General features: G+C 45.2%; 1 protein-coding gene and 1 long non-coding RNA gene across 12 annotated transcripts in view; one reads left to right on the top strand and one right to left on the bottom strand.

Moving 5' to 3' along the window:
• Nucleotides 1–1,514: 1,514 nt before the first annotated feature.
• Nucleotides 1,515–18,127, bottom strand: LOC140504362 (uncharacterized). Its single transcript, XR_011967076.1, has 2 exons — nt 17,966–18,127; nt 1,515–2,004 (listed from the first exon to the last, which is right to left on the bottom strand). It is a non-coding gene; the product is annotated as an uncharacterized lncRNA (long non-coding RNA).
• EIF4G3 (eukaryotic translation initiation factor 4 gamma 3) overlaps nt 17,493–19,718 on the top strand; it is a 386,245-nt gene continuing 384,019 nt past the window's right edge. For 9 of the 11 annotated variants that reach the window (XM_072609173.1, XM_072609167.1, XM_072609172.1 and 6 more), the window contains exon 1: nt 17,562–17,580. The gene's annotated coding sequence lies outside the window, so the exon portion shown is untranslated. Of the gene's footprint in view, nt 17,581–19,718 lie in introns of all 11 variants that reach the window. The other 2 variants (XM_072609175.1, XM_072609170.1) reach the window with 2 other exon arrangements.

The following is a 19,718-nucleotide window of genomic DNA, read 5'->3' as shown; positions in this document are numbered from 1 at the left end:
GAATCCACTTTCTTCATTTTATAGATGAGGAAACAGAGGCTGAATTGGGAAGCCAGTTCACAAAGATAATAAGTTGGCATAGTTACTTATTGGCATAGCTGGGATTTGAACTTGGGTGTGTCTGTATCTGAGCCTCTGAGCCCCTATTCCAAAATCTTCCAATATACTACTGCCCTACCCACCCCACCCCACCCCACCCCACCCCTACCCCTGCCTTTACTCCCATTCCTACCCTTACCGGATGACTGCCACTTTGCAAACAGATCAGAATTAGCACCTTCTAAGTGCTAAGAGCTGGCTTCTTTGAATGCCAGAGAAGAAAATGAGAGCTCCAGAGGCCCAGTGCTTTGTGGATTTGTGGTTGGCACCTCCCTAAAATCAGGAATTACTTGCTTAGGGCCACAGCTTTTTTGACACAGTTTCCACAGGAAACCACTAGAGGGCAAGAGAGGAAAGAAGACAGCACCATTTCCCCACCCTTCCATGGATGGCTTCCATTCTCTATTTCAGGCTCCAGACTCAGGGGCTGAGAGAGGCCCACAGTTCTTCCTTCAAAGCCTTTCATTTTAATTATCTATTGGCTTTTATTAGTATTTATCATAGGAGCCTCCTAGGTCCCAAACTCCAGGCACCCACTAAGTCTTGGCCTCAGATTGACTCCCACCCAGGAGGAGGATTGTATGAGGTCCTAAGCTGGGGCTAGAGTCAGACACAATGCCTCTACTAACTTGCATCTGGGTGATCTTGGGCTGTTAACTACCCCTCTTTCTTAGCTTCCATTCCTTCTGTAAAATGGAAAGATACAAGGGTGGGATCTTTAAAGATGCCTCTTAATTCCAATTTTTATCAACTGAAATTTCCCAGCCTGGATACGTAGATCCTAGAATCAAGGTTCTGCATCTGGATGGGATGTTAAAGGTCATACAGTCCAAATCCATCTTTAGAAAAAGGAAACCGAGGCCTGGAGAAACAGAAATTTTTTGCCCAAGGAGTCCCACAGATAATGAACAGAAGTGCTGTGGTTTGAATCTAATTCCTTTACCTTTTGTTACAGTGAGGAAAAAAAAGAGATATGGAGAATGTATGAGGACCTGAATTAAAATACCACGCCTGCCAATTGTGTGACTTTGGGGATTCTTACTCTTTATTTTACAGCTAAGAAAATGGAGGCTTACTCATAGTCACGCTCTGTAAGCATTGGAGTCAGGATCCTCCTGCTGGCCTGGCTTTAAGGTCAGCCTTCTTTCTGATTCGCTCAATCTGAGGGGTCTTCTGTGAGCTTTAGTTACAACCAAACAACCTGACGCCAATTCCTGGGGCTGAAGGATTGCTCTGGGTTCTGCAAATGAGAGACAGAGACAGACAGACAGACAGAGACAGAGAAAGAGAGAGACAGAGACAGAGAGACACAGAGACAGAGAGATACAGAGAGAGAAACTGTCACTTGAGAAGGACACATTTCCATTGCACAAACTGTGACCACATCTTATTTCACGAGGCTAGGCACTTGGACGGGCTGTGACATGGCTGGATTTAATGTTCTGAGGAGGTTGAGAGATTTCCAAGCAACCCAGGATTGCCCTGTCTCTCAGACATCTCCATGCCTGAGTTAGATCAGTGACAGGTCATCCTGGGACAATTCCAGGGCCAGAGTCTGACTTTTCCACTCTGGAAGTTCACTCCCCACCCCCACCCCCATTTGCCCCTTCCTCTGAATGGTGTGTTCTTTCCAGAATTTCCATTTTAAGAAAAGTGCCCAGGCCAGCCATGTCTTCATTCCTCTCTGGACTCCACTGCTGAGTCTTGATCTCACTACTACCAATTGTTGACCAGTTGCCACCAACAGGGAGACACAGGAACCCTAGGATTGTCAGCATCACCCAGGCCACTGGTCCTATTTTTACTGCAGTCCTTACAGCCACCATCCTGGGAAGCAATCCTTGTGAAGATGCAGCCTGAAAACTTCTTCTAAAGGTGCTGTAGCCACATTTGAATGCTGTTAGTCTGCACAGGGAGGAGACAGAAGATTAGTCACAGCCTTCTGTGAATATGTGAATAAGACCAGGAGAAGGAAGTATCTTTAGAAATATTTTGAGATACTTTGATACTTTCTGAGATACTTTCTCTCTCCTCCCTACTTTCTGTGGCTTCATCCTATGTGTCATCTCCTCGCATTAGAATATAAGACCCTTGAGGACAAGGACTGTTCCTGCTTATCTTTGTATTTCCAGATTAGCCCAGTGCTTGGCACAAATTAAGTGCTGAATAAATGCTTGTTGACTTGACTTGTTTCTGTTTCATTCTGTTAAAGGTATACAAACAGCAATCAATGAATTCGAACTTCTGTGGCCTCCCCTCTTGAAAGGAAGATCTGCAAAGAAGTAGATCTGAGCTGTGGAAGAAGGCCCTTTATAGATCTGGTTCTTGTGATTGATTATACTCCTGACCCACTGGCAGAAGCATACTGTAATCTGTATTATTTTCTGAGTCATCCATATTCTGTCACCTTGTCATCTCTGGAACACTGCTGACCTGGGTTAAACAATACAGTCTGTGGCAATGGAAGGAAGTATTTTCTATTAGTGGGAAACTAACTTGAATTTATTTTCTACATTTGCATTCATTGCATAAGGAGGGTGTGGATGAAAGGATGACCAACCCTCTGTTCAGTTATGGAGACTGAACTGCTTAACTGAAAAAGTCCATATGGACAGTGCAACAGATACTGGTCCTTGCAAGAGATGAGCAGGCAGGAACAACTCCTTCCTCTAACCAAAAGAAAGGTTGATAGGGTGCAGGAGAGGGAAAAACGTAGCTTAGAGTGGTGGAAGGAAGACAAAGTTGGGAATCAGGTTACCTGGGTTCTAATTCCAGACACAGCTCTAATATTTTATGTAACTTTGGGCAGGTGATTTACCGTCTTCACATTGCATCCTTTTGAATTTCTTGCCCCTAAGCCCCTGCCAAGCCTCAGCCCTGGATCACTCCCACTATCCACCACCTTCACTTCTACTTATCTGTTGATGCTGAATGAAGTTGGAGAAAATCACTAACTGGATCCACTACAAATTTATATTACGTAATCCTAACTGGGCCCTCACTTCTGTAGGGCAATCCTTTTATACCTCCCTAATCAATTCAATATCCCATTCCCCACAGAGACAGCTTCAAAGTTTTTCATTCCTCTTCGGACCATTCATAACTCCCTTTCCCCCAGTGTCTCAGTGGAGAACTTTGCTTCATATATCACTGAAACAATTGAGGCCATTCACTAAAACCTTCCTCTTCTCACTGTGTCTTCATCTTATACCATCCAATATCTTCTCCTGCTATCTCTGACTTTCCCCCAGTTTCATGTGATGAGATGGTCCTTCTCCTTGGCAAGGCAAAACTCTCTACATGCACACTTGGTCCTATTACATTCCATCCTCTCTAAGAGATTACCCCCTCACTTCAGTTTTCCTTGTCATCTGATTGTTTTCCTCTCATCTACAAATGTGCCCATATCTTTTTTGACCTCAAAAATCCTTTACTTCTGTACCCAGTAATTGCCACCTCATATCTCTCCTTTTTTTGTGGTAAAACTCTTTAAGGAAGCCATCTAGAATAAGGCCCTTGTCCCTCACTCTTCTTAACTCTCTACAGTCTTCTAACTAAACTACTCCCTCCAAAGTTATTAATGATATCTTAATGGCTAAATCCAAAGTCCTCAGTCCTCATTTTCTCAGTCCTGGTTCTCCTCCTCCTCCCTGCAACCTTCGACATTGCTGATCAGTTCTGTCTAGGTTTTTAGGACACTCCTTCTGGTCAGTCTCCTTTGCTAGATCCTTGTCCAGGTCATGACCTCCAATCCCGAGGTCCCATAGGTCTCATTCTTTCTTCTCCCTCTCTTTATACTATTTCTCATCACCTCCCATAGATTCAATTATCTTCTCTATGGTGATGATTTTCAAATCTGCTTATCCAGACATAACCTCTCTGCTGACCTCTACCCTCACATCTCCAGTAAGATGCTTATTAGACACCTTGACCTGAATATGCCGTAGAAATCTTAAATTCAAAGTACCCAAAACTTAATTCATCTTTCTCTTTAAATCTTCCCTTCTTCTTAATTTCCTTATTACTGTCAAGAGTACCACCATCCTCCTAGTTACCTAGAATGTGAATGACTTCCTTGACACCTTATTCTCTTTTACTTTTCCACATCTAATCTGCTTCCAAGGTCTGTCAGTATTATCATCATAACATTCTAATATATGTCCCCTTCTCTCCACTGATAGTACCACCAACTTGGTTTAGACCCTCATCACCTTACCCCTGGACTATTCTGGTAGCTCTGCCTGTCACAAGTCTCTCCCCACTCCATACCAACCTCTACTCAGCTGTCTAAGTGATCTTCCTAAAATGTAGGTCTGACCATGTCACTCCTTTACTCAACTAACTCCCCTGGCTTACTATTACCTCCAGGATTTAATGTAAAATTCTCTGTTGGTCACCTTTCTAGTCTTTTTACACCTTAGACCCTCCCTTGCCATCCCTGCTCCCCCATACTTTTCTTTCTTTTTTAATTTTGAGAGGCAGTTAGGGTTAAGTGACTTGCCCAGGGTTATTTAACTAGTAAGTGTCTGAGGCCAGATTTGAACTTGTATCCTTCTGACTCGAGGGCCGGTGCTCTATCCACTGTGCCCCTTAGCTGCACCTCTTTCCAACACTTTTCAGTCCAGTGACACTGGCCTCCTTGTTCCTCATAAAAGACCCTCCTGGCATTTTTTCTGCCTGTCCTCCATGTTCTCTCACCTCATCCCTGTCTCCCAGCTTCCCTGACTCCCTTCAAGTTCCAGCTAAAATCCCACCTTCTCTAGGAAGCCTTCCCTGATTTCCCCTTAATTCTAGTGCCTTCCTTCTGTTAATAATCTCCAAATGATCCTGCATATATCTTTTTTTGTATCTGGTTGTTGTTTCATGTTGTCTCCCCTACTAGCCTGTGAGTTCTGTGAGAGCAGGGACTGTCTTTTGCCTTTTCTTTTTAAATCCCTAGTGCTTAGCATAGTTCCTGGCACAGAGTAGATGCTTAATAAATATTTTTTTGATTGATTGACTTCTTTGGGCCTCAATTTTTCTTTATGTAAAATGAGGAGGGGGTTGGACTAGATGACATCTAAGGGCCCTCCCAGTTCTGACATCCTGTGTTCTAAAGGCCCTTCCGGCTCTGACATTCTGTGCTCCAAAATTCCTTCCAAGTCTGATACTCTACATTCTAAGGGCCTTTCCAGTTCTGACATCCTATATTCTATAAAATAGAAGACCCTTCCCAACTCTGACAATCAATTATCTAAGGTCCTTTTGAGTTCTGAAGTTCTATGTTCAAAATTTCCTCCCATTTCTAAATCTTTTGATCCTGTAATATCCTGTGATTGATTGTAGTGTCAGGATGAGGGGCATGGCAGAGTTTGCTTGGCTGAAACTTCACCAGAGGAAGAAAGCACAGTTGTATAATTTTGTTTCAGTTCTTTCCTCCAACCGTTAATCCTTCCAGGTTATTTTGTATCTATAAAGGGAAAAAATGTGCAAAGAGTTTATTTCTGAGCATCTCTGGGTGGATGGATGCCCATGCATGCGTGCTCACACACGCATATTTATATAGAGTTCTGGTGGCTCGGTCGTCATGGGAACCATTTGGGGCATATCTGGCCATAAGGGCTGCCTGTGAGTGAAAGAGTTTTTCATGGAATCCCCCCTATAAGGACTCTACCTTTGTGTGGCCTGAAGTCTCATGGAGAGAGCCCTCCTTACCTCCATCATGAGGAGTCTGGATCATCTTTGCCCATTATCCCTATTGTTCCTGAGTGAAATGAGTGAAATGGACCCATGGAACTGAATGTCAAACATAGTGACAACAGGAGAAACCTGCTGTAGGCAGGCTTCTCCGGGTGTGTTGGAAGCACTGAAGGGGAAGGAGTTTTGGGTTTTTTTTTTTAATGGGTGGAATAATAGCTCATAAATCTAAGTACTTTTACAAGGGGATTTCCCCTGTGAGAAAATGATGGTATCAATATCATTTTCCATTTACTGATGAAGAAACTGGGTCTCAGAAAAGGGAAATGACTTATCCTATTCATAGCAGACTCCTTCAATCCTCTCCCAGGTCCACCCCTGACTCTCCAGACTTGTCCACCATGTAAAGTGTTTTGCAAACCTTGAAGTGCCATAAGAATGCCATCATCAGAGGATGTGGGAGAGTTGGAACACTAATTCATTGTTGGTGGAGCTGTGAGCTCATCCAACCATTCTGGAGAGAGGTTTGGAACTATGCCCAAAGGGCTACAAAAATGTGCATACCCTTTGACCCAGCAATATTGCTTCTAGGACTGTATCCCCAAGAGATCATAAAAGTGGGAAAGGGCCCCACATGTACAAAAATATTTGTAGCGGCTCTCTTTGTAGTTGCCAAAAACTGGAAATCAAGGGGATGCCCATCAATTGGGGAATGGCTGAATAAGTTGTGGTACATGAATGTAATGGAGTACTATTGCGCCACAAGAAATAATGAACAAGAAGACTTCAGAGAGGCCTGGAAGGACTTATATGATCTGATGCTGAGCGAAAGGAGCAGAACCAGGAGAACTGTTTGTACAGCAATGACCACAGTGTGCGAGAGTTTTTTCTGGTAGACTTGGAACTTCGTAATAACATAAGAACTTAAATAATAATAATAATAATAATAATTCCCAATGGTCTTCTAAGGCAAAATGCCTTCCATACTTAGAGAAAGAACTATGGAATTCATTCGCAGAATGCAGCAGATCATGTGTGTGTGTGTGTGTGTGTGTGTGTGTATTATGTTTTGATTTGTCATATGATTTCTTCCATTTATTTTAGCTCGTCTACACAGCATGACCATAGTGAAAATGTATTCGATAGGAAAGTATATGTAGATCCTATATAGAATTGTATGGCATCTAGGGGAGGGAGGGGGGTGGTGGGAAGTAGGTTGGGGGGGTAAAAATCTAAGTTTTTTGGTAGTGATGGTAGAACATTAAAAAATTAATTAATTAATTTAAAAAAATAGAATGCCATCATCATCATGACATTATCATTAGATATCTCTTTGTGAATTAACACTGAACCATTAATGACTTCTCTTTGAGTTAAGACATTTGACCAATTTAACTGTAATATTGTTAAAACAAAGAAAACAGACAAACCCCAAAACCTCTGTTTTCCCAACAAGAATAAGTTACCCACTTTGGTACCTTCTTTATGGATTCCTTTTCTGTGTTGTTCTTCCCCACTAGAATGTAAGGTTCTTGAGGTCAGGGACTGTCTTTTTGCCTGCATTTGTGTTCCCAGCTATCAGCACAGTAGCAGCCTAGCATCTAGTAGGTGCTTAATAAATGATTGTTGACTTGTCTTGACACAGCTGAGCTGCTAGGTGGCACAGTAGATAGTGCTCCAGGTCCAGGAGACCTGACTTCAAATTAAACTCTAGCTGTGTGACTCTGAACAAGTCACTTAACTGTGCTTGCCTCAGTTTCCTCATCTGTAAAATGAACTGAAGAAGAAAAGGGCAAATCACTCCAGCATCTTTGCCAAGAAAACCCCAAATGGAGTCATGAAGAGTCAGACATGACTGAAAATGACTGAACAATTTGGCACAGCTAAGAAGTATTCAGAGCTAGGACTAGATGCCCTACGTTTGGTTTGAAGTTTTGTAGTTTTGGTCTTTTTGCAGTTCCCCACCTTATCTATGGTGTTTTATGGAAAACAGGTCAAAGGTTCCAAAACTTAAGAATATTAAATGGGATGTAAGCAACTTGAGCACAAGAAGCTTTATTTGGGTCCTTGTTTCCCTAGGATATAGTATAATGACTGGTATAGACATTTACGAGCAGTGTGACCCTGAGTAAGTCACTTACCTGCTCAGGGCCTCAGTTTCTTCAGGTATAAAGCAAGGGGGTTGGACTTGACAGTCTCCAAAGTCCTTTCTGCCTCTAAATCAATTGGTAGAGGAAGAAAATGCTATAGATATATTTTACCTTGATTTCAACAAAAGATTTGATAAAGTCTCTTGTTATTCTTATGGGGAAAATAGAAGTGTTTTTTAAAAACTATATTACAGTTAAATTGATCAAATGTCTTAACTCAAAGAGAAGACATTAATGGCGCAGTGTCAGTTCACAAAGAGTTATCTAATGATAATGTTATGAGGATGGTGATGACATTCATATGGCACCTCAAGGTTTGCCTTGTTATGCCTTGTTACCAATGTTATGTCACTTTATCCCCACTACAACCCTGGGAGGGAGGTATTATTATCATTCCCACTTTACAGATGGGGACACTGCTGTTAAGTAGCTTATCCAGGGTCTGAGGCTGGATTCAAACCCAGGTCTTCCTAACTCCAGGTCCAGGACTTTATCTGTGCTTGTCCCTATGCTCTTTAACATTTTTTATTGCTAATTTAGAGAAAGGACTAGATGGCATGCCTCTGAAATTATCAAACAACACAAACTTGGAGAGATAGTTGACATATTGGATGACATTGTCAGGATTCCAGTAAAGATCTTGGCAGGCATTAGTCTACTGAATAATATAAAATAAAATGTAATCAGGACAAATGTAAATTCTTGCATTGGGTTCAAAAAATCAACTCAGATAACTCTAGATGGCAGTTCGCCTGAGAAACTTGGTATAACAAGCTTATTAGTTGACTTAATTGTGTGACACACAATTAACAAAAGCAAAAAATAAAACAAAACAAACCAGTTAGTTAGTTCTTAATCTGCCTAGCGAGGTCCAGGGTCTATAACCAGGGAGATGGTGGTCCCATTGTACTCTGACCTGGCTGGACCACATCTGAAACATAGAGTTCAGTTCTAGGACTCATATGTTAGGAAGGACATTCAAAAGCTAGAGTCAACGAAGAGCTTAGGATGGTCATGTTTAGGGTCTTGAGTTTGTGCCATAGGAGGATAGGTTGAAGATGACTTGAGGTGGGGAGGGGCGAGATGATTTCTTGTTAAGTATGTGAAAAGCTGATACATGGAAGAGTTCAACCAGTAACTGAACAAGAATCCTCTCTAAATATCCCTGGCAAATTATGATTCATTTTCTGCTTACAAACCTCCAATGATAGGGAGCTCACTCCCCATCCAGTGTTGAACAGCTCTAATTGTTGCAAAATTTTTCTTCACGTAGAGCTGATATAAGCTTCCCTGTCACTTCTGCCCATTGCTCCTGGTTCATGACCTTGGGACCAAGAAGAACAACCCTCTTGTCCTTGCCAGTTATTCAAATACTTAAAAGCACAGGACTTTAGAATAAGAAGGAATCTTGTAGCCTTCTGACTCCCTCCCCTATTTTATAGATGAGGAAGGTTTAGACAGAGCAGATGATTTGCCCAATAACATAGGAGAGAGGCTCCATTTAGAATCAGAAGGAACCTTAGAGGTCATTGAGTCCAACCCCCTCATTTTAGAGGTGAGAAATTGAGGCAGATGGAGGTTAAGTGTCTTGTCCAAGGTCACATAGCTAGTGATTGTTTGAGGGGAGATTTGAACTAAGTCTTCCTGTCTCCAAGCCCAGTGCTCTAGCCATGGTATCCGGCTGCCTCTCACTCAGTTTGTAACTGGATTCAAATTCACATCCAATGCCCTTTCCACATTGTATTGCATTTATTCATGTGTAAAATGAAGGGGCTAGATTAGATCATCCCTAAGGCCTCCAGCGATAACATCCCATCACTTTCCAACTGAATCCCTATGCCTCATTCCAGCTGAATCAGCCATGTAGCCGTCTGTAACAGTTGTGAAGGTGGTCCAAACAAAGGGCTTGACTGAGTTGTGTCCTATCCATCCTGTAATGGAGCCATGCCCAGTGAGTCATCTATATGTTTTTTGTTTCCTTTCCTACAGTTTGTGGTCAAGAAGCAGGAGTGGCCCCTAGAGATAAGGCAGCGAACCTCTGAAGGCCAGTCAGGAGGCTTTGGTCTCAGGGAAGCAAAGGGAGGCAGAGTTGGGCTGTGTAACAAACATTGACTGCAGAGACAGTAGACCTTGGATCTAGTCCTGACTTTGCCATCCACTTGTACGATCTCACACATGTCACTCTGGGCCTCAATTTCCTCATCTACATTAGGAATGCTACTCAGGGAGTAATGTGAAGGAAGAATGCTACTTTGTAACCTGTGAATTGTCATAGAAATGGGAACCTTGGCTCATAATACTGAATTTAAAACAAATTTAAAACAAAAAAGCAAATATGTGGCATGTAGTCCTGGGTAGGATGTGGGGGTGTAGCAAGCGATGCCATTCTTACCCATGAGTAGACTGGAGAACTGATATTGTCTGGTCTTTCTGCACCCCATTCATTTCCCAGTACCAGTCAGGAAACATTTATCCAGCCCTTACTATGTTCCAGGCAGTGTGCTAAGTACTAGGGATGCAAAGAAAGACAAAAACAGCCCTTAGCACAATGCCTGGTACATAGAAGGCACTAAATGTTTATTGATTAATTGATATATAGCTAATGTGTTGGCTGATACCAGTAATTCCACCATTAGGACTTCATTGGACTCCTAAGATCAGAAAGGCAGAAGGGAACTAATTTTTTAATTTAAAATTTTTTCAATTAATAAAAATGTTTATTCTTTCCCTCCTACCTCTCTACCTCCCCCAATGAGAAAAAAAGAAAAACAAAATCCTTGTCTCAAATATGCAGTCAAGTAAAACCCATAACTGAACAAGAATTTAAGGTTTTCAGAATACTTTATAAATTCCTGCTTTGGATATGTCCAAAAAACGTCTCAGTCTGCCCTTTGAGTCCATAACCCATCAAGAGGTGGGTAGCACATTTCATCCTGAATCCTCTGGAATCCTGGTTGGTCATTGGGTTAATCAGAGTACTCAAGTCTTTCAAAACTGTTTGTTTTTGACAATGTTGTTAATGTATATATGATTCTCTTGGTTCTGCTTACTTTGTTTTGTGTCAGTTCATACAAGTCTTTTCATGTTTCTCTGAAGTTACATCCCACAAGGGAATTTACAGACCATGTAGTCTTACACATTTCCCCTTTTACAGATCAGGAAACTGAAGCATAGAGAGTGAAAATGACCTACTTAATGTCCCAAAAGTAGTTTGTTTGCCAAGTACTTGTTCCAGAGACACTAAGTTTCTACCTCTTCATTCTTTAGTTGAAGACTTCTAGCCTGTTCCTTAAAATACTGGAGTTACGGTGACTTTATCAGTCATTTATGCTTCTGTATGAATGATTTTCGTTTTCTTTTTTTCATGAAAGTACATTTTGATGGAGGAAAGGAGAATGAGATTTTAGAGGTAAATGTTTCTTAAAAGAAGTAAAGGATGTGTCAAATTATTAAACACCTACTATGTGCCAGGCTCTGGCAATACAAAGAAAGGCAAAAATAGTCCTTACCTTCAAGAAGCTTACCTGCGAAGGAAACAGTATGTAAATAAACAGTATTTAATTCAAGACAGTATCGCTAGTTGGTTTATACTCCCAAGAGATGAAAGAAGGAAGAAAAGAAGGACCCTTATGTATAAAAAGATTTCTAGCTCAAAACTGGAAATTGAGGGGGTGACCATCTATTGGGGAATAGCTGAACAAATTTGAATATAAATGTACAGGAATATTATTGTGCCATAAGAAATTACAAAATGGACCGTCTGAGAGGAAATTGGGAGGACCTCTATGATCTGATGCTGAGGGAAGGGAGTAGAAGTAGAAAAATTTACAAAATGACAGCAACTTTATGAAGAAAAACAACTTTGAAAGGCTTTAGATCTCTGATTAATGCAATTATAAACCACAAGACCAGAGGGCTAAAGATAATCATGCCACCCACCTTCTGCCAGAGAAGTGAGGATCTTAAAATCCACAACAAGACATGCATTTTTGAATGTGGCCAGTGGGACATTTTTGTTTTGATGAACTGTGCGTGTGTTAGTGTGTGTGTGTGTTTTAATAAGGTTAAAAAATGTTCAATTGGGGGGAGGAAAAATGAGAGAGAGAATAAAAACTTGTAAAAAAAACCAAAGTAATTTTTAAGACACTCTGGAGTAGATGGACAGAATCTTAGAAAAGGTTCTGGAACTTGGGGGGATCAGGGAGGCCTCCTGTGGAAGGTGGCATTTGAAATGAATCTTGAAAGAGGCCAGGGATTTCAGGAGCTCAGTCAGTTGGTTAACATTTATTAAGTGCCTACTATGTGCCAGGCACTAAGAGCTGGGGATACCAAAAAAAAAAAAAAAGGGCAGAAAAACAGTCCCTGCTCTCACGGAGCTCACAGGCTAATGGAGGAGTCAATGTGTTAACAATTATGTACAATTAGGCTATATACAGGATGACTGGAGATTATCGATAGGAGGAAGGCATTAGAATTAAGGGGGAATCAGGAAAGGGTTCCTATAGAAGGAGGGATTTTAGCTGGGACTTGAAGGGAGTCAGAGAGCCTGGGAGGTGGAGATGAGGAAAGAGAGCCTTTCAGACATGGGGTGCAGCTAGAGAAAATACCTAGAATTGAGAGATGGATGTCTGTATGGATGATTGTATGAGGAACCTCAAGGAGGTCAGGATCCCTAGATCATAGAATATGTGTGATCTAGCAGTGAGCAAGGTGTAAGAAGACTGAAAAAGTAAGAGGGGGCCAGGTCATAAAGGGTCAAACAGAGGATTTTATGTTTATTTGATCCTGGAGGTGAGGGGGAGCCACTGGAACTTATTTACTAGGAAGGTGACATGATTAGATCTGAACTTTAGAAAGATCATTTCGCCAGTTGAATGAAGGAAGGCCTGGAATGGGGAGAGACTGGAGGGAGACCAAGCAGTAGGCTGCCGTAATAATCCAGAGGGGCGGGAGGTGATGATGAGGGTCTGTCCCAGGCAGGTGGTAGCGTCAAGACAGGAAAAGGAGGTAAGGGTTAGAGAGAGGTTACAAAGGCAAGTTCAACAGGTTTTGGCAACAGATTGGATCTGGAGGGTGAGAGTGAGGAATATTGAGGATACCACTTAGCAAGCAAGCCTGCATGACTGGAGGGATGGTGATATCTTCCACAGTAAGAAGGAAGTTAGGAAGAGTGAAGGGAAGGGAAACAATGAATTCATTGCAGTTTAAGATGTCTGTAGGACATACAGTTTGAAATAATCAATAAGCAGTTGGAGGTTAGGCTCGGGTAAATAAATTTGAGAATCATCAGCAATGATCAGCAGATCATTGAATGATGAGATCACCAAGCGAAATAGTGTAGAAGGAGAAGACACTAAGTAAAGCCCCACAGGACACTGATACTTAATGGGCATGACTTGGATGAAGAGACCCAGATAAAGGAGACTGAGGACCAGTGTCAGATAGGCAGGAGGAGAACAAAGAGAATAGTGTATGGAAACCTAGAGAAAGGAGAATACCAAGGAAAAGTGGGTGATTGACAGTGTCAAAGGCTACAGAGAAGTCAAGAAGGACAGGGACTGAGAAAAAGCTATTAGATTTGGTAATTAAGAAATGATGAGTAATTTTGGAGAGGACGGTTTTGGCGGAATGATGAGGTCAGAAGCCAGACTGTGAGGTAAGAAGAGAATGAGAGCACAGGAAACAGAAGTACCTACTGTAGATGGCTTTTTCGAGGAGTTTTACCATGTAAGGGAGGAGAGATATGGATGAATCAATTGAACATTGTTTATTTAAGGATGAGAGAGATCTGAGTATGCTTGTAGGCAGTAGGGAGAAAGTGAATATACAAGGAAAGAGAGAAGACAGAGTAGGCAATCTAATGGAAAAGATAGACGGAAGTGGAATCACTTGTTTATGTAGAGGGTTTTATCTTGGCCAGGAGAAGGGCCATTTCTTCATGTGAGACAGGGGAGAAGAAAGGAGGAGAGAGTGGCAGAAGGCAACGGGGTGATGTGAGAAGAGAAATATAGAGGTCATAGGGAAATGAAGGCCTGAAAATGAGGAGCATGTATATGGCAAGGGCAAGGGGTGACTGGTCATTAGATGGATGCTTCCTTAGGTATCTCTCCTCTATCTCTCTCTGCCTCCTCTGGAGGTCAGGAGAAACTGAGGAAGGCCCTTAGCAAACTGAGTATACTGATCCTCTGTGGTGAATTTAGGCAAGATATAGGCAAGAATTGCCCAAGATGGCTTGTGGTTTCTATCACTGGAGAGAACATTCCTATCTACAAGATCCCAGATCGATGAGTATTTGAAATATTGACAAGCCCTTCAACATCTTCTAATCCAGCCTTCTCACCAGAGGAAGCTATGGCCTAGAATGGTAAGTGACTTGCCCAAGAAAACATGACTGGCAAGCATCCAAGCTGGAATTGGAACTGGAGACTTTAAACTTCTTTCTGTCTGCCCCAAAAGTCTTTCTCTTCATGCTACCAGGTCTCCAGGGGAGACTTTGAAGATACCAGAAAGCAACTACAATCTGAATGAAGGTGGAAACATGAAGCTGACTGGACAAGGTTTGGTGTGTTGTAGTTCTAAAGTAAGGGGAAACATCTGGAATTCAATTTGGCCTGTAAATAACTTGTTCATACATAGCTGTTGTATGCTGCTCCCCCAATGGACTGGGAGCTCCTTGAGGACTGGAATTGTCTTAGCTTTTTCCTTTGTTTGTGTCCCTACAGCTTTGCACAGTGTCTGGCTAATAGCAGGAGCTTAATAAATGTTTACTGAGTAACTGATAGTGGAAAGAGCACTGATTGTGTAGACAGAAGAGCTGAGTTTAAATACTGACTGTGATGTTTACCAGTGGTGTGACATTGGGCAAGTCACCTAACCTGAGTATTAGTCCCTTCATCTTTAGACTATGGCACTAGATAAGAGGGCCCCCTCCTGATGTCCCTTTCAGTTCTAGATCCATGATCCTGTAACATAGTGTCATAACCTGGAACTCTTTACTCAAATAATTTGAAATGGAGAGTAAAAAGGGGGGAAAAACAGGAAAAAAGAAAATGCTCTAGTAGAATGCCAGTCAAGAGGCTGGCATCTGAATCCTCTTCAAAAAAATACTGTATCCCTTTACTCCAGAGGACCTCCATCTTCCCATCTGAAAAAGGGGTATAATTCTAGCACTCACCTGCAGGGTAATGAGGAAAGTGCTTTATATGGTTAAGTTCTAGAGAAGGTAGGTTACCAAGTGTTCCAAGTCTCAGGGTACCTAAAGAGCAGAAACAGTATTTGACTCAGGGCTCCTTCCATTATATCATGCTGCCCATTTATTCCCAGTTTCCCAAGTTAGACAAAGCAAAGCTGAGAACGTGATTGTCCTAAAACCAAGTGGCAGACCCAGAATCCCAACCTATCTTCTCTCTCCACTTCTGTTCTCTGTTTTATCTCTCTCTTCACTTATATTTCACTGACTTTCCTTATATACTTTCGAATAAGATGGGTCATTTCTTTTGCCCTCCTCCCCTCCCGGATAGAAGTCATCTTGGTTCTAGGAAATGCTGTTGGATGCGGAAGGTGAGGGCTTGACAAATTCTTGCCCTGCCACTTGCTACCTATTCCGAGTTGGGCAAGTCATTTAACCCGTTCTGGTCTCAATTTCCACATTTATCAATTTTATAAAATTCATATAATTTATGAAATTCATAAAAATGATAAATATTTATAAAATTAAGAAACTAGACTAGGATAACCTCTAAGATAGCTTCCAGCTCCAAGTTTATAATCCTCAAGTCAAAAAATCAACAAGCATTTGCCAGGCATACACAAGATATGTACAGGATAAGCTGGAGATGATCATCAGAGGGAAGGCCCTAGCATTAGAGGGGATCAGGGAAGGTGGGATTGTAGCTGGTGCTTGAAGGAAGCCGGGAGGCAGAGATGAGGAGGGAGTGGGCGAGAACCAGTGAAGATGCCCAGAGATGGGTGATGGAGGGTCTTGCATGAGGTACAGCAGAGGGGCCCCTGTCAGCGGATCTCAGAGTGTGTGGGGGTGCATCTGGTGTTAAGAAGCCGGGAGAGGCAACCATAGACCTTATATTGATTTGACCCTAGAGGTTACCGAGTGGCACGCCCGTGGCACGGAGGGGACGTGCCAACCCGAGGATTAATGACTGGGGACAGCTTCCTGCTCGGTTCTTTTCAGCTCCGACCTTCCTCCTCCTTGCCTTACTCGTGTGACCTCTGCCAGTCAAGGAACTCTGCCCCCCGTGTCCGGCGGGGATGACCGCCTCTAGGGCGGTGGTGCGGGCGCACCCGATGCCCGAAGGTAGAGCCCCCGGGAGCTAGCGGTCCGGGGTGAAGCGCGGTCTCCAGGCCCCGGGGCCAGCTCCCTTGCGGCCCGCGGGCCGGCTTCTGCGGGACCGTCCCCGCCCCTGGGCGGTCCCCCGGCGAAGGGCTGTTTATTGTTCTCCCGGGCTGGGTTTTAGCCTGGGGCCGCGCCGCCGCTCCCCGCAGCCGGGGCCTCCCGGGTCTCCCTCCGCTGCCTCCGCGGTCCCAGGAGAGCCGCCACCCCTCCCCCCCACCCCGCCCCCGTTCCCGAGCTTTCCCGAGGGAGGCCACGAGCCTGCCCCAGAGCGTTTCCGAGAGGCGTCCGAACCCTCCCGACTCGTCGCCCGTTCCGGAAAGAGCCGAAGCGCCTCCCCAGCCCCCCGCCCCCTCCTTCCTCCCCGCCTCCCCGAGCTCCTCCGAAAAGGCCCGAAGTTTGCCGAGCAGCCGTCCTGCCGGACTGCTGGAGGCGGCCGCAGCGCCATGTTGGATGCTCAGCTCGTTGAGTGAAGAAAATCCGCCGGCATCGCCCGAGTCCCGCTGCCCCGAAGGGCGCCGCTTCCCCCGGGGAGGGGGAGAGAGACCCCCCGCCGCCGGCCCATGAGGATATTGCCGTGAAAGGTCCGGTCTCTCCGCCTCCTGCCCCCGCCGGGTCCGGCCCCCCTCCCCCGGGGTCGCGTTGTCACGGAGACCGGCAGCCGGTGGTGCTGGCCCGCGGGGCGGCTGCTGCTGCTGCTGCCGGCGGCGGCGGGCGTGTGGGGCCGGCCCCGGCTCCCTCCTCCTTCTCCTCTTCCCCTCTGCTCCTCCTGCTCCTGCTCTCGGTCCCGGCGCCCCCCCCGGGCCCCCTGCCCCCTCTCCTCCTCCTCCTCCTCCTCCTCCTCCTCCTCCTCCTCCTCCTCCCCCGCCACCCCCGGCCCCCGCTCCCCGCAGCGCCCGCTCCGGCCCCGGCCCGGCCCCGGCTCCGGCTCCCGCTCCGGCTCCCGCTCCGCCTCTGGGGGGGTTGGTGGCTGCGCTTTGCCATGAGTTTACCGCAGAAACCGGCTCTGAAATCAGGCTCGGCGGCGGCGGCGGCGGCGGGAGGAGCAGCGGCAGGAGCAGGGGGAGCGGGAGCCCCCGGCCCCGGCGGCCCCGCAGGACCCGGAGGACCCGGCCCCGGCACCCCCGGAGCGGCGGCGGCGGCGGCAGCGGCGGCGGCCGTGGCGGCGGCGGCGGCGGCGGCGGCCGCGGTCCCGCCTCCCCCTCACCCGGCGGCGGCGGCGGCGGCAGCGGCGGCAGCGGCGGCGGCGGCGGCGGCGGCGGCCCCGCACCCGAACCTCCGGGCCCTCCAGAGCCAGGCGCCCCAACAGTATCCTTTTCACCTGCCCGCCCGCGGGGTCCGGGGCTCGGCCCTACCGGCCGCCGGGGCGGCGGGGGTCGTGCGTGCGTGTGTGTGTGTGTGTGTGTGTGTGCGGTGTCCCCCGCCCCCTCACTGCGGGGATCCCGTCCTGCCCCCCTCCATCCCATGCCCTGCCCGCGGGGAAGGCGAAGCAGGCTTTCCCTGGAGGACCAGCCCTCCCGCCCCGCCGCACCGGGAGGGATGGGACGGCCGGGTGGGGGAAGGACACAGCCCTTCTTCTCCCCATCCAGCCCCGGGGGGCCTCGCTGGGCTTTCCCCTAGCGGGCCGGGCCCCTGATTCATGGACAATAAACTTTTGTTTGTAAATGTCCTTTGGGGCTGGCCTGAAACTTACCAGCTCGCTGCTGGAGGTAAGTGGGTTTACAGACATGTAGGACCACGAGCCGCAGGCCTCCCCAGCCCCCCAAGCCGGCTTTCTTTTTGGGGGATCGGGGAGCTGTCAGGTGGTGGCTATAGAAGTGGATATGAGAAAGAAATGTTAGGCTGGACACTTCCCACTCCCTGGCCTTTAGCGGAAGAGGAAACCGAAATGACTCTTCCTTTGCTCCCCTCATCCCCCCCAATTCCCACTGCTGGAGAGGGTGGTGTTGTATTGAGTGGTTTAAAAGTCTTTAATTTGCTTCTGGTAGGCCTGAGGTCTAGAGGAAATTCAAGGATCCTCATGGAAATGGAGTGCTTGCTGGAGTCTGCCTTGTCTGTGCTGTCTTTTCGTTTTCAGGGCTGGGAAGTGGGACTTGGTCGCGAATTTTCAGACTCATTTGATTTGGGGGTGGGTGGCAAGGTCTTGTAAGGTCTAATAAATGAAACGTCAATTCCAGCAAAGCCGGGATTTTCTAGTGATTACCAACCTCAGAATAATATTTCATCAGGTACCGGTTCACCTGTAGAACCATAAATCGATGCAATTGACCATCCGATGGATGGTTTTTTGTTTCATCTCATGATCCATGTGGATGACAGAACGTTTTAGAGAGGGAAAGGAGGGTGTTTGAGGGAAGGACAGGGAATCAGGGAACTTGCAGACATCTGTAATGTCCTGAGACTCTGAGAGTGTTTCCCAGCACCCTTGGTTGATTCATGCCTGTGATGGTGGTACCCCTCACTGGGGAAAGAAGCATCCCTTTCCTGTTGAATCCTTGTTGTCCGTTGTTTTGGTTAATTTTCTTTCAAGTGCCATTTTCACTCTTTTTAAAATGTTGTTATTTTTAACACTTTGATATAAACACAGTGGCTTACTTGCCTTGCCCTGTGATATGTATACAGATTTCACAATGGTTTTGTCTTCTGTGATTCTCTTCAATGAAAGACTTCTCATTGATGAGATTAATTCCAAGTGAAGCATATACTTGAACCATGTGTTGCTCATGTGAAACTTGCCTCATTTTGGTAGCTCTCCCTAGTGCTTTACAGTGGGAAAGCTGGCTGCTATGGCTTCAGCAAATCAGAACTCAGCTTTGGTCCAGCAGTCTTCTTACACTTTACATTTATTAGAAAACATTCCTTGATATCTTTTAGTTGCTTCCCCACCTAATGGAGCAATATACTGGGATGGAAGGTTCCTTTATAACTAATAAGTAGCTTGTCATTTCAGTGGCTCATTCCTAGTATCTTTTGAATTACTTTAGCATTTTAACATAAAGGGAAGCTAGCTGATGAGTAACCTGTTCTTGGCTGGAAAAGTCAACCTGTAAAGATTGCCGTCCTTTATGTGACAAGGCTTGGTGAGCTTTGTGGCTTTATATTGGACTATACACAAAGGGCTGGGAATCAGTGTATGCTTTTTCTTAGTAGATCCTAGGATGAGGGACTTGAAAAGTATTAGGATTGGTTGAGACTGATATTTTAATTTTTTACCGTCTTGTGAATAAAGAGAGGGTGGATAGTAAAGGTGATGAATTTAAGGTGGATTTTTTAGGTAGACAAATTAAAAATTTTGACATTTTCTCTTCATGTGGGGTGGACTTGGTTTTGCCTTTACCTTTTACCATTGAAGCTAAAAATAATTTTCCTCTTCACTTATTTTTCCAACTCTGAATGTTCTCTCCTATTTAAATAGCTAGCTATTTAAACTGCTAAAACTGGGAGTG

The sequence above is a fragment of the Notamacropus eugenii genome, chromosome 5, assembly GCF_028372415.1.
Source record: "Notamacropus eugenii isolate mMacEug1 chromosome 5, mMacEug1.pri_v2, whole genome shotgun sequence".
NCBI lineage: Eukaryota > Metazoa > Chordata > Mammalia > Diprotodontia > Macropodidae > Notamacropus > Notamacropus eugenii.
Note: the sequence above shows the minus strand (reverse complement) of the source record. Positions and strands in the feature narration are given on the sequence as shown.